We start from the raw sequence: 27,513 nt of genomic DNA on the forward strand, positions 1-27,513 counted from the left end.
GGCCTCAACCCACCTATCCATGGCTTTTGTCCTGAGCAATCTCCATCCCTGGTCCAGCTCTCCGCAGCCACATCCGTTGCCAGCAGAGGTGTCTAGCCTAGCAGTGAGATGCTATGGAAGGGAGATGCTCACAGCTCTCCTCCTTGCTCATGGGATCGTAGCCTTCAAGTCCCCACTTTGGGAAGAGAGCCGAACTGTTTTCTTTAGTCTAGCAGAAAAAGGCTTATCATAGAATCACAGAATGGTTTGGGTCGGAAGGGACCTCTAAAGGCCATCTAGTCAACCCCCCTGCAACGAGCAGGGACATCTTCAACTAGATCAGGTCGCTCAGAGCCCCGTCCAACCTGACCTGGAATGTTTCCAGGGATGGGGCATCCACCCCCTCTCTGGGCAACCTGGGCCAGTGTTTCACCACCCTCAGCGTAAAACATTTCTTCCTTCTATCTAGTCTGAATCTCCCCTCTTTTAGTTTAAAACCATTCCCCCTTGTCTTGTCACAACAGGTCCTGCTAAAAAGTCTGTCCCCATCTTTCTTCTAAGCCCCCTTTAAGTACTGAAAGGCCGCAATAAGGTTTCCCCAAAGCCTTCTCTTCTCCAGGCTGGACAACCCCAACTCTCTGAGCTCGTCCTCACAGGAGAGGTGTTCCATCCCTCTGATCATTTTTGTGACCCTCCTCTGGACCCGCTCCAACAGGTCCGTGTCTTTCCTGTACTGAGGACAGTGTGATGAGATGCTCAGAAACTAGAGCTAGGCACATTCAGGCAAAAAACAAGAAAAAGATGCAAATTTTTTTAGTACCGAGACTAATAAAATGCTAGAAACACGTGCCAAGGTTCAGGGCAAGACTCCCTTGATTTGAAATCTTTCAGCCAAGATTGCCTCTCCTTCTAAATGCTGGAGGGCAGGCAGGAACAAGGGCCTTGCTGCAGAAATTACTGGGCAAAGTATTTTATTTTGTATGAAGCTGGAGGGCATAATACATGATCATAATGGTCCCTGTTGCTTGAAAATACCGGTATGAAATAAACCTTTGTTTTGTAGCCTAGATTTCCTATGAAGTGTGGTCTGAAATCCATGCATAGAGTTAGCATGGATGTTAAAATCTTGACTAACAGAGCGAATATTAGGAGGAATAGGGAAAGGAGGAAAAATGTTCTCCTGTAAAGTTTAGGACAGCAAGGGATGGGGATGCTTGGGGAGCAAAGATGCAAGCTGTGAAGGAAAATACTCTTGCACCCACTAAAGGGAGATTGATCGGTTGTGTTCAATATTGTGTGTAGCTCAGGTCCTCCCTCCCGAGCACGGCGTGAAAGCAGAGGAAATAAAAGCTTGGCTTTTGCTAAGGAAAAGAATGACCCGCAATGTCAGTTTTTCTGCGGGAAGAACGGCTGAATTCAGTGTTTTCCTTTCTCGCTCCATCCCGCTGCAACGCTTCGCTGTGCAGCTGGGCAGGCCGGCGAGCAGATAATGAATCTGCCGAAACGTGGTTATTGATATAGCTGAGATCATTATACCTAAGGGTCTTGTGAGCTTTCCCATCTAAAGGGGCATTTTTCAGAAGGTTGCGGTCATGACATAAACAGTCTCATTTCGTATGAAATCTCAGCTGGCGAAGTCCTCAACCTGGGAGCATTTTTTAAATACGTTATCAGGAAGGTAAATCAGGTCAGCCGCATTTTTTTTTTTTTCTCTCAGCTAGGAGAAGTGAAATGGTTCGTTTGCCTCTTACTGTTAATGTGATATTCTGCAAGGAGCTGTGGCCTGATCCACAGCTTTTGAAAGCAAATGAGATTGTTTCCACCTACATCAGGGAGCTTCTGCTAAATTTCTTATTCCTGGATAAGGATAACTTTCTGGATTGTAGAAATTAAAGCAAGTGGTCTGGGCAGAAGGTTATCAACGCCCACAGGCTGGCACTCTGGTTACGATGGGCAATTTGCTTGGTTGTCCTTAGCCCATCCACGGGTGGGATGGTGCGAGCAGACCCAGCAAGGAGTCGTGGCTCATTTTGTGCGAGAGCAAAGCAAAAATAACCCGTCGAGAAATTATGAGGCAGGGAAAGCGTTTCAAAAGCTGCATGTAGCAATTGCACCGGGGCTGTGAGTTGTGCAAAAGTGGTTGCAGTGGAAGTCAGGCTGAAGTCTGCAGCCATCGCTAGGGTCTGGGTCTTTGCGGATGCTCTCCCCCTCCTCCCTTTTATCCCCCAGCAGATTGTATTTGTGTCACTTAGGTTTTTTTACGACCCATCTCAAGTTTGTTCTGGGGCGCTGGGAAGGTTTTTTGGCATCGGGGCTGGCAACACGTGTAAGGTAGATGTTCAGAAGCCTCACGTGGTCTGGACCTCCCTGGAGGTCTTCACCTCACCCAGCTTCAGCTGCTCTGGGGCGGGAGAGGTACCTCCGGTAAAACTCTGCACCAACCCATCAAGCTGTGCAAAGTGGCTCTTCGATCCACATTGTGCCTTTTATTATTAACGTCCATTTGTGTTTAGGATTCATCCTACCATCATTTTTTTTTAGGGGCCCTCCCCCAGTCCCAGCCCTGCACAAACACAAGCTGAAGCGGACTTGAAAATCTTTCCCGATAAAGACAAAGGGAGGTCTGAAGCAGTAAAACCAAGCAAAGTGACCTGGCAACTGCCTTCAGGCATGTGTCATCTAACCGAGTAATCAAGCGATACATCAAGTATTTATATAGGTGTGGGTTCAAGGAGGAGGATGTGCGTGCACTCCATTTGCAGCGCGTGCCCTGGGGAGCAGGAGCTGGTGTCATTCCCTCCTCGCTGCTGGCTTCAGGGATGAGGCGAGGTTCCCGGCCCGTGATCTTCAGCACTGGGAATGGCCGTTGTCTCAGATGAGCTGGCTACGGCTTCATTTTGGGAGATGGCGGAGGCTTTAATGCGTTTAGCTTTACAGCACCTCTCTGATGCCATGCCACCAAGCCTTCCGCGTCCTAATCTGTCGCCCTTGGAGATGATCCTTCTCTCCCACCAAGCAAGAGATTGCACAGGCAGCAGCTCTGCCCGGCTTCATCTTTGTTCATTAGGCTGAGAATAAGACCCAGTGGGGAAAGGTAAATGTTTTCCAAGCAAAATACAGGTTTAATTCAAAGTTTGTGTAGAAGTTTTGCCACGTTCTTGCTAACGTGGGTTCATTCTTGTTTCCTTGTGGCACCATGAAGCTGCAGGGGGGCAAGAAGGACTGGGAGCTGTGGATCAAGAAGGACTGGGAGCTGTGGATCAAGAAGGACTGGGAGCTGTGGGGCCAGCTTCACCCGGAGGTGGCTGCGTTTCCAGAGCTGGTACCGGTCCCTGCTGGAGCAGATATACTGGGGGAAGAGGGGAGGTCAGAGTGCAGCTCTTCCTCTGAGAGCTTCCCAGTGAAGCTATATGATGTAGCAAAATCCCATCATAGAGCTACACATACAGTGTGTATATGTACACGTACACCCTGTACACGTATACAACATCATCTTGGCTACATCCAGCCCTGTTCCTCCATAGAAATCAAACTGTGTATTCATTTCTCTCTCAAGGAAATCTCTGGGTAGCATAAATGACCCTATTTCCATTGAAGGCACTGGAGCCTCATTGAGTTCCACCATCCACGTTAGGCAAAGCACTGGAGATCCCTTAGGATCGATCTGGATTATGACCATTAAGGTTTCAAATACGAAATCACTGAGACTCTGGCTAGATTGTTTTAGCAAAGCACTTAATCGACATTGGTTTTCACTGATTTGCTTTAGAGTTGGGGTTTTTTTGGCTGGGAATATTGTGACAGCAGCTTTGCATGTACACATAGCCTGGACCAGCGAATCTGCCCGGTCCGTGGCATGGGGTAACTGGTAATTCAGCCTCTCGCTGGAAACCACTCCTCGTCTGCAGAACGTGGGGCTACTAGCAAGGAAATCCTTTTCACCAGTCACCCATTCAGCCTTTCCCAATGTCCACAATTACCTTTTAAAGATAAAAAACCAGCAGCTCTTACCTGAGCCATGAGCCCAGAGACCTTCTTAAACCAGATGGGTCGTATTCCCCATCCTCCTCCTTCCTGACCTGGTGGTACCCCAGCGATGAGGGTGTGCGTCAAGGTTGTGGGCTCACATCTCTTCCTTCCATTTACTCTGTCACCTTTAAAATAAGGCCAACATTTGGAAGCACTTAGGCAAGGCTTAACTTTATTGCCTGGAGAGCGGTGTTAAAGTTAATGGGGATACGTACCATAGCAAACGGAAACACGTGTGGGTGTGTGGGATAGACACCATGGAGAAAACCTCGCCAGGCTTTTCCAAGTTTCCCGTTTGCAAGCAGTTTCTTGTGAGATCTGGGGGGAAATATGTTGCTGGATTTTATTTCTTACCAAAATTAACCTGTAAAAAAATAATCATTTTTTTTTACCAACAGGTTTTGGCAATGAAATAGGGATGTTTGAGGAAGAAAATTATTTTCCTTTGAAAAATGTGACTGGTGCAGCAAATCTTATTGTGGAAAATATCTTCCTCTGGCTCTCAGAGAGCTGGATTGACTGAGGTTGATTATTGTGCTCCAACTAGCAAAAGTTTAAAACCGGCCTGAAAAACTCAAGTTCAAAAGGAAAAATTGCAAAAGTTCACAAAACCCAGTTTATTGTTAAAAAACCCCCAGCAAACAACTGTAGAAAGCAAAACTGTGTCAAAATTTATTTTGCCCATGAAAATCTTTAAATTTGATGATCATTTATTTTTCTGATTGGACAGGCATCCTTAAAGTACTTTTTATTCTGGAGAGCTTTCAATTCAATATACTTTTAATTAGAGCTTTCCTGACCTGGGATAAGCAATCATTACAACCTTTCCTATTTTTTTTTTTTACTAGGTGTTTCCCGTTGTGCTTGTGAACCGAGGTGGGGTCCAGCACAACCCTTTCTTCTCTTCTTTCTCCTGCTATTCTGATTTCACACCCTGTTAGAAGTAGCTTAGTCTCTCTTCCTTTATAGTCTAGGACACCAGTTCATCCCTCCGTTAACAGTGATCAAAAACCGGGAACCAATTTCACATGGAAAATGGGAAATAATTTCCAGGGTTCAGTGGGGACCTGTTGGTCTGCAGTCCTATTTTGGACTCAGAGTCATCGCTGAGATGTTTTAGTTGTCACTGTCCACCCCCCAAGTATTGTTCCGTATGAAAATGTTGGGTTTGGCTTGCAGGAATTTGGGGACATTTTCAATCATAGAATCATTTCGGTTGGAAAAGACCTTTAAGATCATCGAGTCCAACCGTTAACCCAGCACTGCCAAGTCCACCACTAAACCATGTCCCTAAGCGCCACGTCTACACGTCTTTTAAACACCTCCAGGGATGGTGACTCCACCACTTCCCTGGGCAGCCTGTTCCAATGCTTGACAACCCTTTCAGTGAAGAAATTTTTCCTAATATCCAATCTAAACCTCCCCTGGAGCAGCCTGAGGCCGTTTCCTCTTCTTGTCCTATCGCTTGTTACTTGGGAGAAGAGACCGACCCCCACCTCGCTACAACCTCCTTTCAGGGAGTTGTAGAGAGCGATGAGGTCTCCCCTCAGCCTCCTTTTCTCCAGGCTAAACAACCCCAGTTCCCTCAGCCGCTCCTCATGAGACTTGTGCTCTAGAGCTTCGTTGCCCTTCTCTGGACACGCTCCAGCACCCCAGTGGTGCTGGGGACCTTTCCATAAAACCATCTTGGGAAACAAGACCACGAACAATGCACTTCGTTAGCATGGGATGGAAGTAATTGTTTCTTCCACAGGTTGGTTTTGGTGGATTGACGGGAGCAAGGCATTTTGATGGAAAAACAAAGCAGTTTTTGCAGGAAATGAAGAGTCGCTTGGCTTTGTGCTTAGGGTGCGGGTGGGTGGTTGGATGGGTGCTCCCATCCCAAGTTGGATGCAGGCTGTGGGACTACCAGGAAAAGCAGTGGGTGGCAATTGGTGTTTCTCTCCACGCCAGCTTGGCAGTCGCTGGATGCTGCCCAAGTTTTACTTTACCCTTATCTGGGGCCAGACATATTATTCGCACCGACTTCATTTACTGATTTACCCAGACACTCCTTAGAAACCCAGTAGTCAGAGGAGTTGCAGATAGTGGTTTGGGTGTGGGGATGGAAGCAGCTTTTTTTTTTTTTTCCCCTACAGACCAAGAAAGCGTGTAATAAAAGTTTCAAAAGTAACCGTGCTCTGAGCACAGAGCTCTTCCAAGCCATGTCTGGGAGTGCCAGGTTGCCCCAGGCTATCTTACACTTGATTTTGCCTCGTGCTTCAGAAAGATTTCCATTGTATAAACAATTTTGGTTGTCATTTGGGGTTTTTTTAATCTGCTTCTTTAAAGGAAAACCAGCAGAAAGGCATGTAACATGGAACTCAGTGTCTAGTTGCTCTCAACGGATTTATTGTATTAACAAAAAAAATCTGTATTTCCTCGTTGTCATAATACCTGTGCCAGAAAGGAACTAGTATTTTATTAAATGCAGTGTTTAACTTAATGCTCCGAGATGTGGCTGCTTAATTTGGGGCAGAATCTCAAGAATGAGCTGATCCCTAGGGCACCCAACGAGGAGAAGAGGAGGGACCTGTTATTTATCACTCAACACGATGGCCAACCCTTTGGGGTTGCGCGCATGCCAGCGAGCCAGGCTTAGCCAGGTTAGGCTGCTCGCGGAGGCGGCACACTCTGCTGAGCTGGGCTCCGGCGGGGTGACTCCTCTGCCGGGGACATCCCCGTGGGATGGGGTCGTTGGCTGCATGGGTGCAGCTGAGGTGGCCAGGAGGTGGCTTTCAAATCTGGGTGCCAGGGGGGCTTTGAACCCCCACGCTGGGCACTTGGGAAGGGTTTTCAAAGTCACTCGTTCCTTGGATCGGGTACCCAATTTGGGGTCTTGTCACCTGGACAACACAGCGACTGGAGACTTGGGTAAGCAAACCCCCCTTTGAAGATGCCTTGCCTCCATCTTCTTGCTCGCTTGGGTCGTTCATGCGCAAAACCTGATTTTTTTTAGTTGAATTATATCCAGTGCTTTTCCAAAAGAGGTTTTCATCCCCCCCAGATTTACCTTGTCTCAGCCAAACGGGTGCACGGTTTGCAGGGGAAGCAGAGCAGATCGGTAGGAAAGTCACCCACAGGGTCACCTCTGCGGGGGCAAATCAGCACATGGTCAGGGGTCACCGGTTACACCAGGGAAAGGTTTGGCCCACCGAGTAGAAAACAAAAAGGATGCGATAAATCTGCTTTTAAAAAGAAGAGATTTTAAAAAAAAAACCACCACAAAACCCCAAGTTTTTCTTTCCAAAGAACTTTGTGTGATTATTTAAAAAGGAAACATGAAAAGATCCCGGTAAAATCGGTCCGTGTCCCGCGTGTTGTTTAGACCTTAATAGTACAGGTGGACGAGGAGGGCTCCGTGCCAAATACTTTTGGTTTAGAGGGAGTGGTGGGAGTGAAATCTCCTAACCGCTCCTAGAAAGGCTTAACTTTCCGCACACAAATCAATGACAATCTCCGCTCGGCTGCAGACACCCCGGGAGCGACGCTGCCGGATTCCCCGTGCAGCCAAGGCAGGCAAGGGGAGGACGAGGGTCGGCACCTGGAGCGGGGAAGGTGGGTCGGATGCTGTACTTTCAACTTCCAAAATACGAGATCTTTAATTTTTTTTTCCCCTTTCAGGGCTTTTGCGGTTTATTGAGGGGAGGGGAAGGCGCTTGAATTTCATGCTCGGAGGCTAATCGTGTTCGTGTTAGAAATCTTCAGTGCGTCGTAGCGATCCTCTGTACTAATCTATTGCTATTTACATGCGTTTTTAATTGCTGGTTGAACTCGAACCTGTGATTCTCTTTCTGATTTCCTTGCTTGGTATCTTGAATCTTTACCAAGCCCGGAGATTTTGGCTGTGTATCAACACCTGTACGATACAACTTCTCAAGTTGCTGGGGTTTTTCTGTAAGTCCGGCTTAGTTGTTTGCTTGTTTGTTTGAGATAGGAAATATCAGTGCAAAAACACACCTGGTAACATCTCCTGCTGGGTAGGCAGAAGGGCTCTGATGAGGCAGATGATTCATATTTATAATATAATAGAGTAGAATAAAATATATGCTCCGTTCTGTATTTTTAATACTTACTAATATTTGTTTTAAAGTAATTTTTGTTTCGGTTGTTCTTTGCAGAAAACTTGTGGAAAAAACCCCGCTCTCCTCTTAAATAGTTAAAGCGGCTCAGCAGATTTAATGCTGGCAGAGAAATCGCGATTAAAGACAGGCTGGGAAGCGTGGTTGGGATGAGGCTGCTGCTCGGTGCAGGGTTAAGCCCGGCTCAAGCCGACCTGCTCGGCACTGCCCGTGCCGTAAGCGGGGATCGCACGGGGAAAACGGAGGTGCTTTATCTGGAGACCCCCTACCGGGAGTTTGGGTTTAAATCTCAGTCTCTCTCTGGAACTTTTTGCTTCTTTACTAGCAAATGGGACGCAGCAGGACGGTGTGTTATACGCAGTTAAGCTTTAATATTTTTAACAGCTCCTTGAGATTCAGTGCTATTTCAGCAGCACAAACCCCCTCTCCAGCTCCCCTGATCCTGCGCAGGTAATTCCCAGAGCTGCGTCGCCGATAAAAACAACAGCCATGGTTTTGTTTAAGGTTGGGCTGAATGAAAACAGGAGGGGAGGAATGTGCTCAGCAGAGGAGGAACCGGAGCTTGGCCATCCCGGCGTTGCTTTCCGGAGCGTGTCGGGTGGATGGAAAGACTTGGCACGGTCATGCGGGGACCTGCAGCTTGTTCTGCCCTTGAAAAGGGGATGTGGCAGCCATCTTCCGGTTCACCCAGGTACAATATTTGGAGGAATGAGACCGAGTGGGACTTTGCCCTCCTTTCTGCTTGGTGGAAGTGGGATCGGATAGAGGTTTCTCCTCCTGGGATGAACTGGAGGTTGGGAGCAGCAAAGGCAGCTGGGTCTATCCGTATCCCGGTCGCAGGGAGCGGATGCCGTGGGCACGGCCAGCCCTTGCTGCCTTCAATGCCTCCAACACCCCACACTGGAGAGCAAACCTTTTGCGGGCTTCTCAACGTGTATCCTGGTGTATCCACCCCGGGACAGCCCAGCAAATAACTCTTGGAAAGGTGGATGAGATGCTTTGCCGTCTTTCCCCGGTCTTCCAATGCCTTCCATCACTCCCACCACCGCAAAAAGGACATTTCAAACCCATGCTCTGGAGCAGGCAGGATTTAACACCCACTTTACACTTGTGCTTGACGCTGTTTACTTCAGGTGCCAGGCAATACGGAGTCAGACCCGGCATGTTTGAGCGCTGAGCAAGCATTAGCCGTACGAACCTGGGATTTTCCGGCGAGCCTGGGGCTGTCCGGCCCCTAACTCCCTTAGCCTCCTTTGAAATTCCTCCTCTAATTAATAAGTAAGTGGCAAGTTTCACTGACATAATTTCAGAGCTATTGCTTTTAATTAAATAGCAAGCTATTAAAATAGTTTCAAAACACTGAAGTCTTCCCTCCCCAGTTCGTAGTCCTGGTCAGATTCCCATTAATTGTCACCGGTGGAATGGTTTTATAAATTTGGAAGCAATTAGGAAAGGTGAAGGATCTCAGACCGCACCAAAACGCGGTATTACCAGGTGTGTGCGGATGATCCTAGCAAAGGGGGCAGCGATGGGAGGGCTCATCCCTGCCGCTGCTCATGCCCCTGCCCTCCCGGCAGGATGGGGATGGAAGGCAGCATCACGCCGGGTATAGTATATAAATTTCTATAATGTATAATGTATATATATTATACGCTATTGTATTAGTATATAATGGTGCAGAAGGGGCAGCTGTGCGCTTTGGCACCCAGCAACACCACGCTGCGGGTCGGGTCAGCGAGGTAGCTGCACGGTTTATTTTCCTTTGGCTGAGAGCTTTAGCAATGAATAGAGGGAGGGGATCCGGGGCTGGGATGCTTCTGCCAAGAATGATTTGGAGGCCTCTTTATATTAGTCAGAGCTTTTTTATTCCTTACTGGAAGCCTGAGAGAAGCCGCGCGCCCGATGGCAACGTTGCTCACAGGTCTGCATAATTTTCAAGTATCGCTCATGTGAGCAGCTTGCCTTAATTATAGATTTATTTCTCGCTGCTGTTGGATCGCTTTGTTCCTTGTCCCTCAGAAAGATGTCCTTGCCCCTAAGGAATGGGTGCGTGGTGGTCGTGAGTACTTTTTGGGGGGAGGGGGAAGGATGCCACATCCGTGACGGTGGTTTTGCGAGGGGCTCGATGTGCTTGGCAGCTGCAGAAGAGGAGGAGGAAGAGGGGATGTCCCACACCATGAAGGCTCTGCGCCGTCTCCGTGTGGGTCCGGGCAGGCACGTGGATGTTGGGACCGTCAAATGACTTCCACCTCCCAGGGTGCGGGGAGAGGCAGCAACCCCGGCGTCGCCGTCCCCCACCCTGCCCTGCCTAACAGGGAACCAGTTTGGGAAGTGCCTCCGTGTTGCCCGCGGATGAGCCAGCCCAGGAGGAGGTAGGAGACCACTTTGGAGAGAGATCCTGGCACCGCTGGGAGGAGGCAGGGTGGAGGGATGGAGACCAGCCAGCTTCCTAAGTATGCAAACAACCCACACCCATGTTCGGTGTTTATCCCCGCTGAGCCCGTCACCATGGTATCTGGGCACCTTTTGCCAAGGTGAGTTGAAGCTGATGGAGCAGATCCTCTGCCAAACCCCTGGCTCTCTAGGCATGTGTCTGGGAGGTCTCTTAGATCAGCTGGATCTTCCGGGGTTACTGCTGCTGGGATAATCCCAATCGTTTTGCTGCTGCCTTTGGACCCCCCCCCCCCGCCGCTGCCTGCCCCATCCCTGGCTGGCTTCTGTCTTCCATGAGCTCATGAGCTCCTCAAAGCAGATGCATCCTCACCTCTGCCATGGGCTTTCCTTACGCCGTGTCGCACCACGGTGTCAGGCGGGCAGCCGGAGAGGTGGCTTCACAGCCCCCTGTGCTGGGACTGCTGCCTTGATGCAGAATTTGGGTCCTTCTCCCCCCCGTGGCTGTGGCTCTGCGCTGCTGGGGAGTGATCCAGCGGCTGGTGGTGCCTCCAGGAACATATGGGGTCTGGGCGCATCATTGGGTGACCAGCCGGTGATCTGTCGTGTTCTCCTCACTGTTCCTGTTCTCTATCACTGTTCTCCTGTGGTTTGGGGCAAGTTGTTCCGTCTGCTACCAGCAAAATGGAGGTGAGAAGGTTTGATGGCCTCCCAGGAGGAAATTGGAGGAGAGGGAGAGGGAGAGGGAGAGGAGGGGAGGGGAGAGGAGAGGGGAGGGGAGAGGAGAGGGGAGAGGAGAGGGAGAAGAGAGGAGAGGGAGAGGAGAGGAGAGGGAGAGGAGAGGGAGAGGAGAGGGAGAGGGAGAGGAGAGGGAGAGGGAGAGGAGAGGGAGAGGGAGAGGAGAGGAGAGGAGAGGAGAGGAGAGGAGAGGAGAGGAGAGGAGAGGAGAGGAGAGGAGAGGAGAGGAGAGGAGAGGAGAGGAGAGGAGAGGGTGAAAAAAGAAAACAGCAAAGAGGAAAGAAAAGTAAGCAGCATATTTTTTCTGCAAGGTATTTAGCTGGGAACATATTTATTATCAATGTTGAGCAATTTCGAAATGGGAAATTTCCTCTCCTGCCCTACCAGCAAGTCGTTGCCCTGGCTGCTTGCTGGTGGTGTGCGAGAGGAGATGAGTCACACCAGCTAATCCCTGTCTCCTGACTGCCGTGTCCCCTCCAGACCTTCTCCCCGGCCTTGCAGGGCTGCAGACTTCTGGTGCAGCTGCCTTTCTTGCATAGGAATAATCGGTCAAGGGGATGAAACTCGAGGCAGCCTCAGATGCATTTGGCGGCTTCTCGTTTCCTAGCGGCTGCCCAGCGATTGCGTTACGGCTGCTTTTATAGCCTGCGCCGAGAGACTGAACGCCAGCTGAAAGGGGACTCTGCAAGTCCACCTCAGCCGGGATTAATGCCTCCGTGCCACGGCTAGACGCTGGAAATACTAGAAGGGGACAGATTGCAAAAGAAATGGGTCAGATTTGCTTTCCTTTATCATCAGGTCCCTGTGCCGTGGGCAGGTCTCGCTGCCTCTGTCTTTAGGGAGGTGTTGGATGAGACAGCCTTCTCCATGGACAGGTCCCAGCCCCTTCAAGGTGCTAGGTGGCTTTGGGAGCTGCAAGGGAACGTGAGAACATCTGAGCAGCCCAGGGCAGAGAAAAAGGTGGTGATTTACATCCAGGCCCAAGCTTGGTTCACTTCTGGCAACTTCTGCCCTCTTAGTCCTGTCTGAAGAGAAATTAAAGAGACTGGCTCCTCTGCGCCTTAATTTCCCTGATGTAAAATAAGTCAGTAGTCACCTTCCATGGGCCTTGGTCTTTTTTTGAGAGGACTTGGAGATGCTCTGGATATAGGGTGGAAAAATGAATGCCAAGTGTTACAGCAAAAGAGAGTCAGAGATTTTACAGCGGTGGCTGCAGAGGAGTAAGCAGGTTGCAATATCCCAGCCTTTCCACCGTGCGCATGCACTTTCCAAACAGTTTTGCTGCAATTAATTACAGTGTAATTAAAGCAGAACGACAGTGCTAACTAAGGGCAAAATCTTGTGAAACAAATAGCGTTTGGGCTGATTTTGTAATTGCTCCAAGTTCCCCAGATACAAATTACACTGTCAGGGCTCCTGATTTATGGCAGAACAATATATGCACAAATAACTCAGGGCAAGAGCTGCCTGCGTGGGTTTGCCAGTGCGGAGGTCCATGCCCCATCAGTTCTCCTTGTGGGTGACCCATGAAGTGTGTGGTTCTCCTTGAAGCGTGGGTTCTCCTTGAAGTGTCCCGTGGCCAGCAGGGCACGGGTGGCACCAGCTGTCCCCCTCTGCCCCATCCCCAAAGCTTCTCCCGAGGTTTCCTCGCCAGGGAGGTGGCAGTGCTCCATGATGCTGCAACTCCATCATGGGCAGAGGGACACAGCCGGCGACAAGCCACCAACGGGGACATGGTGGGCAGAGGGATCTCATTCATCCCTGGTGGTCCAGCCTATGGGACAACACGGCTGATGGAGCAGTTTAGCCCTTGGGTCCCAACTTTTTCATGTTTGCAGAAAGTCCCCATGTGGGTGAGCAGCAAGGCTTGGCTTGGCTGAATCGCAGGCAGATTGTGCCGCCTGATCCTTCTCGGGCTATCTGGTGGGGCCATGATAAATCGCGCCGGAGCACGGTGACTCAGCTGGGAAAAGTGACCTGCAAAGGGAATACAAAGAGGTTGTGGCCTTATCTGCTTCTCCAAGTGGGACCGGCTGTTTTGTTTTATAGTTTTGTTTCCTCCGCTCCCGTTTCCAGCCATACTGGGAATATCGCGCTTTGTTTTCGTGCAGGAAGTCCCTTTCCAGATTACAGAACTGGAGTGGGTGTTTTCTCACCTTTAATTAAAAGGAGTGAAGCTGTGACTTTTTAGCAAAGAAATCCTGCCTTGCAAGCGTTTGGAGGTCGTTTGAGTTAATGCATTTCAAGAAATGCAAACAAAACCCCGAAAGTATCCAGACATCGTTGCCTGGAGTTTAAAAACAAGTGAGGTACGCTTCTAAAAAAAGTCACGAAATCAAGTGAAAAAGAAGGAGATGAGCTAAAAGCATCAATTCTTACAATTAAACCCCTCTCTGTTCATGGGGTTTGGGCCGTGAGTCGCTGTCTGCTGGTGTCACAGTGCCGCCGTGAGCCCGCTCGGTCACACCAAGGGCTCCCCGCGGGATTCAGCCGTGGAGGGATAATCTCTTCACCAGCCACCACAAAATCCCGTGGTGCTCATGAACATCCTTTGCTGTGGGTCACGGGTGGCTTCCCGGTGTACCTGGAAAGCTGTGGTGGTTCACACCACCATCCCGGCTGCGGCTCTGGGTTGAGCATCTTCCCCCGGCAGGTTTTGGCGTCGGGTACCAGTGCCCACCCCCCAGCACATCCCACCAGCAGCCGAGCTCCTGCTCTGAATACTAAATCCTGAGGCAGAGAGAAGGAGCCCCTACACTGATTAATTTGAGCCCGCGCTGCTCTTATCCTGGTTTCAAAGTAATTGTCTCTCTTGTCCACAATTTTCTCTCCTTACATTTCACTGCATATTTATTAGGTTTTCGTGAGGCTATCTGCAGCCACATTAAACCAATTTACTCCTTGAAATGTCTGACCTTTGATCTGCCAGCCACTGCCTTTCGGAGCCAGAAAAAGACCCTTTAATAACGTGTCACATGAAAGGCTCGCTGCAGAGCCTGTCACTTGCACACCCAAACTCCAGTTAATAAAGTATCGGACGAATCAATTATTGCCTAATAATTGTTACCTATATTTTTGCGCTAAATGAGGAGAGTATTTTTCCCCTCTTTTCCCGGTCGCTTTGTAATCTCCCACTAGAGAAAACTAATAAGGCAAATACATGTACACAGCTATAACTAATATTTCTCAAGCAAAATCTTCAAGCTTTGTAGCCGGTTCTGATCCTAGCAGACGCGGGGTTTTTTGCAGAGGCGTTAGACTATCTGGGTGCATTTCATTTTAGGAGTCCCTGCAGCATCCCTGTGTGCTCTGCTGTGTGCTGTGTCTCCTGAGCCCCTCCAGCTGCCCTCTGCAGCAGGCACAGGAGAGGAGAGGGGGGTTAGTGGGTTGCAAAGTGCTTTGCGGGGGATGTTTCGGCTGTTTTCCAGGCAAGGGCAGTGAGGCAGGGGGGGTGTCGTGACTTGTCCGTCACAGCAAGGTTGGAAGCAGCCACCCCAAGGACCACGCTCTTCACCATCACCTCCCAGCACCCCGGGCACCTCCCGGTGTCCTTGTGCATCAGGGTTGGATGCTCCTGTATCATCGCCGGAGGACAGGCATCCCGCTCCAGGGGTGATGCCTCATCTCCTAATCCATGGAAAGGACAAAGCGGGGAGAGGACCGCTTCCAGTGGGCTGCTGGCACAGCTGGCTCTCCACGCCACGAGACTGGGCAGCTCCCATCACGGTCGTGGCTGCATCCAGCCACACTGGGTACCTTTTATTTCACATTCCTGTCATGTATTTGAAGTGACCAATACGTTCTCTCTTACTGCTACGGAGCCGTCGAGCTCTCAGGGGTTTGCTGAGAAAAATAGAGGCAGATGTGGCCAAGCTGCTGCTGAAATAAGGACGTGGGGATGGAGCTGGTGGGGTGCAGCGTAGCTCCCTCAGGGTCTCTGCAGCCTCTGGGCACAAGACACTGCCGCCCTGAACCCCAAGAAGTGATCTGTAGCATCTCACACTGGGTCTCAGACCCCTTTTTGTCAGGCTGCTGGCTCCCTGCACCTGGTCTGGACTGCTTTTGGGGATGATGGAGAACATCGTTCAGGTCCTCATGGAAGCCAGAGCATCCATGAGGCCCCAGGGGTACAAGACCCTCTGCTCAGGCAGTGGGGCTTTGCTCATGCTTTGGGGAGAGGTCTCCCTAGCACTCCCGACCTCTTCTCTGGTAGGGACATCGATCCTGCTTCTGCTGAAATCAGCAGCAAAGCTGGGTTTCACGGGGGTGAAATGGGCCGGTGAAGTTTAATCACAGCAATTACAGTTTCTGTCACCTGCAAGGCTCTCCGATGCATCACTCTGAAACAACGTCTTGCCCAGGAGCTCCATTTCACTCCCAGTGACATCTCTCCAGGGCAGGAGCAGGCAGCTGTCTGGAGGGGAGCATGCCTGGGTACAGATCCATCCTGGAGGTGGCCTTGGCAACACACTTCAGCATTTATGTATTATTTATTTTCCCCGACGCTTTTCATCTCTTACGTAGTTGCTTAACAGCACCAGGCTTGCACAAAGTGATGGAGAAGGGCTGAAAAATGCGGGAGGCAACCCAGGTCTCCTCTCTCTGCTTTAATCTTCCTGGGAAGACTTCTCGCTTGCCATATGGGGAGGGACGTGCTCCTGACATCCCCAGCCTGCAAAACACCGCAGCGTAGAGCAGAAGCAAAGTCTCGAGTTTCAGGGGAAGGAGAAACCATCTGCATCGCTCTCTAGCACATCTGTGCTGATTTGGCTGCGAGGACTTGGTTGCAAGCCTGTAGGATTCATCTTCAGAAAGGCTGGTATTAATTGCCGTTGAAATGGGAAGCGTTAAAAGCTGGGCGAAGAAGAGGTGAAGAAAAACGGGGAAGCTTGGAAATACGATGGGCTGATAATTCTTTCCATCGCTCTTGAGAGTATTAACAACGTTGATGGTTAAAATAGTTACTGTAGGAGGCCATCTGCTAGGCTTTGCCTAGCATGAATTGGGAGGGGAGGTGGAAGTGAACATCGCTGGGGAGGTTTCAGACCAAATCCCAAATTTGAGATGAGATTCAGATGGTCCTGAAGACCGTCATAAACCTGCATTTCTTATCTGCATTAAAAAATAAATGTACCAAACCAGATCTTATTCTCTGCATTGTTGACTGCATTTTGGATGGAGGTACCTAATCTTCCTTCCAGCTTCAATACTGGCTCACACCTTGTGCCTTCATCTCTGCTTACCCAACAAAAAAAGTCATGGTCAGGGGCACATTTTATCCGGGACTGTTTCCAAGTTGAGCTTCAGAGGGGAAGTTAGCCTGGAACAAGACAGGGATGGGGAGAGGGACTCATACTAGTCCTGGCCATGGAAAGCCACGCTTCCGTGTTGACCGAGAAGTCCTGTCCTGGAAGACCCCACGGAGACTTTCACCTTGTCCTTGTGTTTCTCAGAAACCAGCACTTTGCTTTCACACCTTCCAGCAAGGAGAGCCCTGGAGTCGTGGGTTGATTCCCCCTAAAATGATGCTGTCGCTTTTACCTTCATCTTTTATATTTGACACCCCGCGGTGCCCAGGCAGGAGCGTCCCAGCCAAGATGCTCCACATTATTTCCCAGCCCTAAATCCACGGATGCTCAGCTCGTGGCCCCCGCCTTACCCCATCCGTGTGGGCGAGGGGAAATTCAAGACTTTTTGACCTTCAGTTTTCCTCCTTGGGAGATGAAATTAATACTCCCTGCCGTACCTTGCAGGGATGCTGCTGGGATGAGTTAGTTAATAGACCAAATCTCGCTCGCCTGCCTCCGTGAGGGCGATCGCCGTGTGGCTGAGTCTTAACATTCGCCTTTCCAATGACCACAGGGGACTTTGGGTCGGGACTGCTGGGATTTTGTCACGACTTGGGCAGGAGCATCCCGCGGACCCCACCAGGATCTGGCCCTTGGGTGGCGAAGGGCTGAGGCTATTGCAAAGATGCCGCAGATGCCTCCCTGCAGCCTTGCACCACATAATTTCCAGGCTCGCAGTGCTGTCTCCGCAAAGGTAGATTTGGTTTCTATTAATAAGGGGATAATAGCACGGGAAACCTGGCTACAGGATGGCCCGTGCCCAATTACAGCGGTCGCTGGGCTACAGCAGCCGCTTCCCTGCAATTATCCCACTGCGCGCCGGTGCAGCGCAGCCCTCTGCGTTTTATTCTTAGTAACAGAGCCCTGGGCAAGGTCAGGGGGGTCCCTGCAGCCGAAAGTCCCCTCCTGGGGGACGCGGGAGCTGAGGTGGGGATGGCGGAGCCACCTCAGTGTCACCTGCCGGTGGAGGGATCGGGCGGGGGCAACATCGGAGCGATGTTCCCCCAGCCCCGGAGGATGCAGCCACGAGGCTGGCAGCAAGGCAGTGCCCTGTTTTGTCCTTGTCTCAAGCCAAGTGGCGCAGGGGGGTCCTGGTGACCCCCATGGGGCACATCGGGCACTGTGGGGTCCATAGCAATCAGCCTCATTTTTGGGGGGCACAAAATCCCCGATCCAGTCAAGACATGGTTTAGTGGTGGACTTGGCAGTGTTAGGTTTAGGGCTGGACTCGATGATCTTAAGGGTCTTTTCCAACCTAAATGATTCTGTGATTCTATGATTTAAGACTGGACGTGATGCTTGGTCTCGGTCCCAGTATAAAATGGGTTGTATGGAAGCTCTGCTGGTTTGCCTCCACTGGGAATTGGCCCACCCAGCTTAGCAAGCCAAGGTGGGAATCACGGAGGCAGGAGGTGCAGGGGGTGGTCTGGGGATTGAGATTTGGGGAACGCAGGGTGAGTTTCTTTTCCAGCACATTCCCTGTGCGTCTGTGGGAAGCCACTTTGCTTCTTTATCCCTCAGCCGGGTATCCGTAAACACGGATAATAGCCTGACAGAGGGATGCAGTGAGAAGAAATACATTACAGCCAGGGAGATGCTCAAAGCCAAGCTACCCAAATCACTCTAAAACCATGGAAGACCCTTCCTAAACCTGCGTTGGTTGTGGGAAAGCAGTGAATGGAAAATATATGTCAAGGATAAAAAGTGATGCTTAAAGGGCAGGAATAAAGATTTTCTTGTGAGAAAAGCCCAGCTCTAGTCTGTGCTGTTTCAAATTAAGTTTTCGGTTTCCTAAAGGCAGCAGACAATGCTTCACTCAATTCTCTCCCCACTGTCATTAAAACTCGAGTGTGTTGTCTGAATATAGTATTTTGCCCTACCTTAAGAGCTCTAATCTTTTTAGGACCATTTCTTGCCGCTATCTGCAGACACTCGAAAGCCTTCTCGACGGCGGAGTGAAATACAATCCCTGTCTTGGGGAGCTTTACCTCCCCTTTGTCTTCTGCAAAGACAGAAGGAAAATAACCACTTAACAAATCTGCCAGGTCTGAATTTTCTCCCGCCTCCCCCCCCCCCCCCAAACTCCATCTCCCCTTTTGCAGCTATCATTTGTCGTGGGTTGCTTTCTCCCAGTGCCACCTGCCTGTTGCAGGGAGATGGCGAGGAGCCTTTTATTGTTTGCTGAACAATTCCCTGCAATTTGCTGTTCGCTATTTCTTTCGGGCTCCTTTAATCCTTTTTTTCACTTGCTGCTGCTTATTTTTAGCTCGCGCGCCGTTCTCATTTCTTCCCCAAAACTGTTTATGTTTTGAAAAGCCCTGCTTTGCTGCTGATGGTACCTTTTTTGAGCAGCCCTGGTTGCCTGCAAAGCCCTCCCTGCCCTCTCCTTCTCCCAGCGCCCTGCCAGGCTGGGTATTGGATGCAACGAGCTGTCATTCCCAGTTTCTCTGACTATCCCTGTTTTTCCCTTGGGAGCTCTCCTCCAGCCCTCCCTGGAAACCCACTTTTCCTTCGTGCCCGAATCATTTTGCTTTTGTTCAGTGAAAATCCCCGGTGAGCTGTGGGAATGCCGAGCTCCCAGCAATGCCACCGGCCCAAACCCTGCCATCCCAGCTCCTTTGGATGATTTACGCTGTCCCGGTGCAAACCAAAATCCTCTGGCTTTGCCAGCTGCCAAAACGCTGCCGGCAATGGGCTGAGCCAGCCGGCTGCCGGGCTGGTGCCACCGACCGCGGGATGTGGGCAGGAGGTTCAGCACATGGCAACCACCTGGCATGGGAAGCCCACGTGGTGGCCCCGACCTGGAGCCCCTCCGAGCTTTAGGCTGCCTCTAGTCTTAGGATAAACCCGAGCCTTAGTGGGAGCCAGCTGATCGTCTAGATAAGGTGGTGAGTTGGGATTTGGAAGAGCTAACTCCAAATTTTGGCTCTACCGTGGGCTTCCTCCATGGCCTTCGGCACATCACCGAGTATCTGTTCCTCATCTGTACAAACGAGGTAATCTTTTTTTTTCTCCCGCTGTTTATTTGGAGCACAGGCATCTAGGGATGGATTGCTCCTTCTTTGGTCTTGCTTATACAGTGCCTATAAGGGGATGAGCATCCCACTTGTAGCTATAAGACACGGGTGCAGTATGAATGGTCACTGCAATTAGTAATAGTAGTAATAATAATAATAATAAAAATAATAATAAACCCTGCACCTTGCACAGTAGAAACTTAGTCTCATTTGAAGATGCTCCGAGCTAACATCAGCAAACAGTAGTGGGTATTTTTATTTCCTTGCCTGTACGTATGCTGGTAGGGCTGTGCTTTGCTCCTGTTACTTGGATCTACAGCTGGAGAATTAAAATCCATCTTTTCTCCTGCCTACAATCAGGATTCAAGCAGGACTTTCTTATCCACACAAACATCTGTTCTGCCCCAATTGACTGCCCTGAAGGCAAATAGCAACGTCCAGCGTCACCCCCTTGTTCTTGAGCTATCCAAACTGTCCCCGCTGTGTCAGCCAGGAAGATATATTTCATTTCTCCCTGGCGGTCCTGTCTCCTCCCTCGTTAATATTGCAACAAGCATTCCTCCTCGGTAGCACCGCCTGTCCCTCGGGAAGGCTTTCAGCCTCCCTGTTTTAGGCAGGTATATGGCAACTCTACTAGCTCCATCCTTCACGCAGACACAAAGCCGGTAGCATCAGCTCTGCCTTTTTCCTGGGATCACCCGGAAGGTAGATTTATCATAGTCTTCATCTGTTTTTTTTTTAATGAACCGGTGAATTTAGGTTGGAAAAGCAACTTGAATTTCCTGGCTTCAGAAATGATTATTTTGGTGCTTTTTTGTTTTTCCTCTGAGATACGCTGGCGGCTGGAGGCGCAACCCCAGACCTGCATCTTTAATTGCTGTTTTCATGAGCATCATGGCAACTGCACTGTGGTTTAGGAAAAAAAAGTGGGATCTCTGTTAATAACCAACTGGTCTCGCTGCCGGTATCTCGGGCTGGCAAAAAAGAGTTATTTCTGCTATTTGGTAATAACAAACTGATTTTCTGTGTTGTCTTTCAACATCGGATGAGTTCTTGCTGCCATTTCCCTTTAATAAGTGTTGTTTCCATTATTACTCAATAGTAAAATCTTTTCCCGGCGACTTTACCAGAAGTAGATTTACGGCTGCGAAAATAAACCTGGGTGTGATGAGATCTTGTCGTTTTATTATCTATAAAGAACCGTGCATCACTTTGTAGTTATCAAAATGTAATTATACATTTAGATTTTTCCACCATCTCTGTTTGTTTTTTGTTTGGGTTTTTTTTTTTAAGAGGGAAATGATGAAAACTAAGAACTCCATGCTTAATAAAACTCAGAATATAACTGCTATTGCCTTTGCCCTGGCTTCTTCCAGAAGAACAGCAGAAAACAATCACCGTGCGCTGCGATGGTGCAGGTCTGCCCAGAATGACGTTCATGTTAAGACACATCTTCAGGGTTTTTTTTTTCGTGCGCACGGAAAATGTCAATGTTTCCTGGTTTGAGATATGGTATTTACCGATTCCTACGTGGGGCTGGATGTTAATAGTCGTCGGAGGCTCTGGGTGTGGGCGAATCATTGTATAATGCCCACACCCTTCGGGTGGCTTAGGGTGTGGCGTTGTCTTTGCCTCACCGTGCAGTTTTCAGATGTATTATTACCCAAAAGTAACACACCCTTCCGTGCTTCGTTGTTTTTATTAGGGATCGCTCTGAACCAGCGCTCCAAGCACCTGGCAAAGCCGCCGTTGGATGTGGAGCTCGTAACTCAGGCTTGCCTGGGCTTCCCGCTGGGATTCCCTGCGGAGGAGCTCTCACCGCTGATGCTTTGTGGTGGGAGCAGGTCAATTGGGGCATCTCCTCCCTACGGGAGTGATGGGCACGTAGGCATGTAGCCAAAGGCATCCATCATGGTTGGAGACCACCAGGGACTTGGGCTGATCTTACCTAGGCTGAGCTCCTAGACAGAGCTTAACTTAGATGGAGCTTTCCATGATGAGTAGCGGTAGGAGATGGAGAAGTGGGAAATGTGGGTATTTCTGTTGGGACTGGACAAGGCAGGAGAGAATTACCCCTCTGCAGAGGACTTCTAGCCTGAGCCCTGTTTTAGGGACTTCAGTTGGACTTGACCCATGCAAGGGCTTTTGAATTTGTGTGCTGTCCCGCCTCAGTTTCCCACCTCTCTGTGGGACGAGGATCATGACAACTACCCAACTGCTTCTTCCAGTGGTGCAGGCTCCTGATGGTGGCCAATATAGCCAATTCTTTCTCCAAATGAAGCCTTTTCTTGCAAACTGTTTAGGAAAGAGATGTCCCATTGAAGAGCCCACTTCATACCTCCCATAATGGCCTTTGCCCTTAGCACACCAGATGTCACATCTTCTCCATCCTGGCACGGCCACGATGGTGGCTCTTCCACCATCTCCACCTGGCCAGCCCTCAGGAGCATCTGTGGTGTCAGTGGTGACCCCCCCATCCATGGTGACCCCTTTGCTCACCTCTGCGTCGCCGCCATCTTCTCCAGCCACCCACTTCTCCTTCTGTGAAGGGTTTTTCTTGCCTGAAGTAGAGGGCTGTATTTAAATGAAACACATCCAAGGCAAACTCGCAGAGAAGTCTCACCTTTCCCCATGCCACATGATTGAATAGGGGGGCAAAGATGCAACCCCCTTATTAGAGTAATATAATTTTCCATCTCAAATAGGAACCAGGGATGTTTTAATGATTGGGCTCATTAGATGGACTTTCCTCTTAAAGTGTCTGTCTGGCAATTAAGGCTGGGAAAAGCATGACTGATGACCACACCTTCTGTGACTTAATGGGGAGTCTGAAGGCTGATCTTATTATCACACTGATACAGTCTGTGATAAAAAAGAATTTAAGATACTCTCCAGAGATTTATTTGCCCATTAGGAAGCTGCCAGGAGAAGGTTAAGGGAACTCGTAAGGTCAAAGCTGAACAGAGAAAAGTACGAAACGCTTGGGATCTGAGTGGGCAGAAACTGGAGGACACGGTTTCTGCTCTTTGCTCCGCTACTGACCCGTTACGTGGCCTTCACCAAGTCGCTTTGTTTCTGGTTTCTTTCCGATGTGGCTGGTCACCTCCTCGGGTGGGCACCGTGGTAGCCCTGCAGACGCTTGATGTAACATCACCGTGGCTTTGTCTCGGTGGCACAAGCCCCCTCGCCGCTGCTGCAGAGGCACGTGGAAAAAAATTGTGTTGAGTGGAAGGAAGCGTCTACAGTCAGGAGGAAAACGATGGTGTTTAGGGCAGGGAGCTGAAAAAGGGTACGGCAGAATTTCCATTCTCCTCCAAGAGCATCCTCATGGGTCCTCAGTGATTCCCTAACCTATTCTGTCCACTTTAAAACGTGACCCGCTGTAATATTTTACTTAAGCCTGGTGTTTAATGGACTGGAACTTATTGTAGAGCTCACTGTGCTGGCTTCAAACCTCCTGTTGGGTACCATTTTACTGGCATTAGCCTGCCATAGCTTGTCAGTGATTTTAACTGTGCTGATGGGTTGAACGCCCCAGGATACAGGAGCCGGCTCTTTCAGCTTTGTACTTAGCTTTAGCTTCCTTAAGTACAGTTGGGAGAGATAATTCAGCCAAATATGTTTTAGTACAAAGTGAAGTTTTTGATGACAAAAAGCCTACCCTGCGTGTGGGTCAGTTTTGTCAGATTAATAGAGGAATTGTGAAGAATGGAAGCATTTCATTTCAGCATCTTCAAAGCGAAAGTCCTGACTTTCACAGGCAGCGTGATTTGTTTGCCTCAACATTTCCTGTGTTTTTAATTAAACAGATGCCCAGAATTTAGGGGAAACGTATTTCGGGCTGAGCACGTAATTTTTTAACGTTTTTCAGTTCCACAAAGGAGAAGCCCTGCTCACTCTCACCCTCCCACTCCCGTGAACCAGAAAAGCCTCCTCTCCTTTGCTCCGCATCCTTTGCAAGGGGGGAGCGCCGACTCCGGCCCCGTCCAGGTCCATTAGGAAAGCGGAGAGTCCCAGACTTCTCTCATCGTCCCTTTGTGCCAAATTGAGTGTTGGGAGGCAACCTCCCCCCCCCCGCTCCCCGCCCCCATATATTACTTAGAATTGTGTGAAAACTAAATAATTGAACATGAAGGCATTGGCTTTATGTCTTTTAAGGAATCCTTTTGAAGTTGACTCTTTTGACCTTCGAGGCCCTGCATAATTTTTCCTTCTCCTCTCTCCTCCTCTTTGTTGTTCCTTGCACTCCTGTAATCTTCTCTCCTGCCTGCTTCCTTCATCTCCTCCCACCCTGCTCCGCGACTCCACTTATCTCTGCCCCGTGTTTGAAGCGCTCGGTGGCTCGTGCAGCCAGCAGCCTCCTCTCCCCCCACAAGCCTTCCTCCCAGCTCCTCTCCGCTAGAAGCCTCTCCTACCCACCCTGTTTTCTCCTGCTGGCGTTTTACCTGGGCTCTTTCCACCCCCTGAATTGCTTTTTTCCTCCCTTCCATTGGGAAATGTTAAATTAGGGGACCTGCCTTAATCTTCTGGCTGGCCAAGTGCAATACGTCCACCCACAGCTTTCAGCAGGGGATGGGCTCTCTTCCCTCTCTCCAGACAGAAGTAGGACTCCACCCTCCCGTGCTAATAGTGTAATAACTGTGTGACCTTCTTGAGCTGAATCCACATCATGTCCAACCCCACTGTCTTCTCTGTTGGCCTCATGGTCTCCCCGTGGGTGGTCGTTGGGGATGTACGTTCCTACACCATCCAGCACGCAGTGGGGTCCCAGCATCCCATCAGCAGGCTCTAACAATGCTCTAAAGTCAGAGTTTGGAATAATTCAACAAAAGAGGTTTCAGCCGGTGAAAAAGATCATTTAGGTAGTATATAAAAATTGCTACAGAGCTTCAATTTTACCAATTCAGGGAATGGTTTTCTCTGTTTACCGGGAGTCGTAGCTTCGCTGGGGTGAATCGGAGGACTCAGCTGACTTACAGAATCACAGAATGGTTTGGGTTGGAAGGGACCTCTAAAGGCCATCTAGTCCAACCCCTCTGCAATGAGCAGGGACATCTTCAACTAAATCAGGTCGCTCAGAGCCCCGTCCAACCTGACCTGGAATGTCTCCAGGGATGGGGCATCCACCACCTCTCTGGGCAACCTGTGTCAGTGCTTCACCACCCTCAGCATAAAACATTTCTTCCTTCTTTCTGACTTCAATGGGACAAGCAGTCTTCTTTCTAAAGAGTAAATTTCGCTCTGAATAAAGGATGCGTACACATGCACACGCATGTTTCATATTTAAGCATGAGAGTGCTGGAATTGGAAGGGAAGCAAAACTCTCGCCCTGCTTTTATCTGTGCAAGGTTTTCTTGCTTATTCCCCAGTAGGGAGGAATATGGATTTGCTCCTGGTGCAAGTAAATATTCATAGTGATTTCACGAGGACTTGAATTCCTCCTGCAGCAAATGTGTGAGCTGAGAAAGAGCAGCAGTGGTTGGTTTTATGAAGAACTGCTCTCCTTTCTTGCCAGGGTACAGAGTTCATTTTTCCACTGACACATCTCTGACAAACACCCAACGAGAGCGTGGCATGGGGAGCCAAGTGATTGTGTTGTCATGGCAAAGACTAGTGAAAGAAGAGCAAGATTTATATCGTGGCTGCTCAGAGGGTTGGAGAAAAATGGCCCAAAGCCAGAAGTCATGCAGGCATGGCTGATACGGTCTTCAGTTTTTGCCAAGTGTGGGCTGGTTGGTGGCTTATGTGAAATGGGCTGCATGGTCTTGGTCCAAGTCTTGGTGGGCATGATTCCACATCACAGAAACCAGCCGTACAGTTGACGCTTTTGCTGACAGTCTTAGCAGAAAGATGAGTTGCTGAATTGGCCCTGATGACGAGAAAAAAAAAAAAAACCTATCCGAAGAATTTTGCAGCTAGAGAAGCGCTACCTTCTACCAGGGAAGCAAGAAGAGCAGATGACCCCAGAAAGCCTGGCGCGCACACATACGACTATGGTGACGTGTTTAATTTACCCAAAAGCAATGAGGGGAAGGCTTTAGGTTGCTCTCTGGAGATGTGGCCTCAGGTGCAGGTCCCCTGCATGCCTGTGGTTGTATTATTTCATCTCCTTTGTGCCTCGGCTCCCTATCTGCAAAACCGGAGCATGGAGTCAGAGAATGGTTTTGGTGGCAGGGACCTTTGGAGGCTCCTGATTCAAATTCCCACTCTAGGGCAGGCTCATGCCTTTGTGTGGGCGAGTTTTGAGTATCTCCAAAGATACAAATCCCAACATCTCTCTGGTGTCGTGGTTCAAGGCTTGACCAGCCTCTTACTAAAAAATGTTTTTCTTACATCTGATCTAAACTTCTTTTGCTGCAACTTCTGTCCATAGCTGCTTCTTGTGCTCTGAGAAGAGTCTGACTCCATCTTCTCTATAGTTACGCATTAGGTAGGTATATGAAAAAATGAGATTCCCCCTTCACCCCCTCTTCTCTGGGCTGAACAAACCTCTCTTCTTACCTTGCGTGCCCCAGCCCCCTAATCACCTTGGTGTACCTCCACAGTGACAACGTCTATGTGGAGAGCCCAAATTGGACACAGCGCTTCAGCTGTGGTCTCGCAACTCCCGAGTAGAGGGGAAGGATCATTCCCTTGACCTCCAGGCAACATGTTTGCTAATGCAACTCAGGATGCGTCTGGCCATCTTCACTGCAAGGACATGCTGCTGACTCCTGGGCACCTTGTTGGCCACCAGGACCAGCAGGTCTTTTTCTACAAGGTGGCTTTCTAGCCAAACAGAGGTGGTGCTTGCTTCCTACCGAGGTGGCATGGATGGGAAGTGCCAGGGGCTTGGCAGAGCTCAAAGGGCGAGGAGCAGACTGTCCCTGGAGATGCAGGGTCTGGAGGATCAGACGGGGTATGAGCTTGGCCATGTTGTGTGCTGCTGGCTACAGCAAGACTTGGCTCAGCCTTCCTGTTTGAAAGCACGAAGCCTGTTAACGACTGAGAGGTGAGATGGCTGTAGGAGCAGGAAAGCGCTGTAGAAAGCCTGAGGATACACTGAAGCACTTTCTTTTGGTCTCAGGATTGCTCTTGTTCAGAGGAGGTGCAGCTTGTGTAGCCGCTGCAGTTGCTGATGCGGTACCTGCCCTGTGAATATAAAAGGAAGATTTCTGCCTCCACCGCTGCCCATCCATCACCTTTCACAAGCCTAGAAGCAAAAGGAAGAATAAAAGGAATAACAAGAAAATAAAGAAACATTGCAGCCAGAAAGCTATCCTCTGTGTTTCACAATTCTATAAATTATGCCCTTCCCTTCCTCTTTAATCACCAGGCATATAAAATACGCTTGCAGCAGAATCATATTCTTCCCATTAAAGTTTCAGAAGAGAAATACAGATCCCATCTGCCTGTTTAGCAAAGCAGGGTAGTGCACGACTGTTCCTTTTTTTTTTTCCCTCAAAATCTGCTTTATGGCAGGAATTTTCTCTTTTAGGACTAGCCACTCATTTCATTTTCTCATTTCAGCGTGCATTTTCACAAGCAGCCTCCTCTTTATTCTCACACAGGGCTTTCTCCAATGCCTTCAAACTCAAATGCTCCTAAAGAGCAGAGGTGCAACCTGCCCTTGATGAAGGTCAAAGAGAGATGAAGGTCATTTAGGACCTCAGCAGGGATGCATGGATTTCTGCTCTGCGGACAGGACAGACACTGTCTGAACAGCAAGAGTTGGCAATAATGAGAAATTAGTAAACTGGATTGTGGAGGCACCCATGTGCTTCACTGCCATCCATCCCTGCTTGCCTCCAAGGGTATTTGTATTTATTTGGTGTTGGTCTGGATTCCAGATGGGCATGAGATCTTAGGAATGGGTTGTCTGCATGGTGCAGGAGTAAGCGTGGCATCGTC

At 49.6% G+C, this 27,513-nt stretch overlaps 1 protein-coding gene across 1 annotated transcript in view; it reads left to right on the forward strand.

The window, feature by feature from the left end:
• The first annotated feature begins 6,863 nt into the window (after positions 1 to 6,863).
• The window catches only part of LOC143172960 (zinc finger and BTB domain-containing protein 7C-like), a 46,901-nt gene continuing 26,251 nt past the window's right edge, over positions 6,864 to 27,513 (forward strand). The window contains exon 1 of the mRNA XM_076362878.1: positions 6,864 to 6,921. The gene's annotated coding sequence lies outside the window, so the exon portion shown is untranslated. The remainder of the gene's footprint in view (positions 6,922 to 27,513) is intronic.

The sequence above is a fragment of the Aptenodytes patagonicus genome, chromosome Z (assembly GCF_965638725.1).
Source record: "Aptenodytes patagonicus chromosome Z, bAptPat1.pri.cur, whole genome shotgun sequence".
Classification (NCBI taxonomy): Eukaryota; Metazoa; Chordata; class Aves; order Sphenisciformes; family Spheniscidae; genus Aptenodytes; species Aptenodytes patagonicus.